Source organism: Mandrillus leucophaeus, unplaced genomic scaffold (assembly GCF_000951045.1).
Source record: "Mandrillus leucophaeus isolate KB7577 unplaced genomic scaffold, Mleu.le_1.0 Scaffold65, whole genome shotgun sequence".
Classification (NCBI taxonomy): Eukaryota; Metazoa; Chordata; class Mammalia; order Primates; family Cercopithecidae; genus Mandrillus; species Mandrillus leucophaeus.
Genome location: NW_012107030.1, coordinates 2,840,962 through 2,842,412, shown reverse-complemented (window position 1 = coordinate 2,842,412; position 1,451 = coordinate 2,840,962).

Below are 1,451 nucleotides of genomic sequence, written 5' to 3'. Positions count from 1 at the left end.
ATTAGAGGTGTGAGCCACTGCGTCCAGCCAAGATTTTTTCTTGATGCCGTGTCTCATTTAACGCAGATACCTTTCAACTAACTTGTGTAAAAATTCGTTTTCTGATACCACTTTTCATTTTTGAACACATTTTAGAATCCAGCCAAATACTTCTACATTTTTGGCCCTTTTCCAAATCAGTTTTGTCAGCATCCGAATCTAGTTTGGCTGTGACCTTGGATGACTGTGTATGGACTATCTCCCTCTGCCATCACTTTTTATTGCCCGGGTCCTATGGAGTTTTACCCTCTATATAATCAGGATAATTTTGTTAATGACAATAATAGTCTGTTAACCTCAACTGTTGTCAAATATAGTGAGTTTTGAATTGATTTTGAGACTCAATAAGAAAAAAATTAAGTCTTCTCCAGAAGAAACATGTTAAAATTAAGCTTAGTTTCAGAATCCCTGGGCATCTCTGTAGTCGAACCTGTGCTGCTTATGTGTAAAGAATTAAATTGAGTCTGGTGACTGGGTTTTAGAGCCATATCTGTCACTGCTTTCTTTGGTGCTGAGAGAAGAACATCAACATTCTACTCCGTGGCGTATCTGAGAGTTCTGGAAAGCATTCTCGAATTGTAGGAGGGATCATGGGGAGTCAACTGGAACTGAATTCCCACTTGCCAAGATCCAAAAAGAAATGAACATTTGAAAAGTTTTTATTTTATAGATGTTTACATTTGCATAGTATGAATCCCAACCAGCTTGAAAGTGGTCACTTTTTATGTTGACAGTTAAGTCTCCCATATTTTTAGCTGTGGAAGAAACTGCTCTACAGATTTTCTTATGGTGAACTTTTAGCAACTGAAAAACATGAAAAGGACATAAACAGACAATTCACTAGGAAAAAAAACCCAGTTGAAGAAGATGTTCATCCTCATTACTTATCTCAAACATATAAATTAAAATTTAAAAAGAAATGTCTTCTTTTTAACTGTTCATATTGTTAGATAAAAAGAGATGGACCCACAAGCTCATACATTGCTCGTGGGAATATCAATGGGTGCTTCTTTTCTAGAAAATGACTTGGTATAATATATATCAAGAGCCTTAAAATGATCTGTATCTTTTAGTCCAATAATTTAACTTTCAGAAATAGAGTCTTTAAAAAAAAAAATGGACAGGGCCAGGCACGGTAGCTCACACCTATAATCTCAGCACTTTGGGAGGCCAAGGCGGGCGGATCACTTGAGGTCAGGAGTTTGAGACCAGCTTGACCAACATGGTGAAACCCCGTCTCTACTGAAGATACAAAAATTAGCTGGGCGTGGTGGCGCGTGCCTGTAATCCTAGCTACTTGGGGGGCTGAGGCAAGAGAATTGCTTGAACCTGGAAGGTGGATGTTGCAGTGAGCTGAGATCGCACCACTGTGCTCCAGCCTGGGTGACAGAGCGAGACTCTATCTCAAAAAA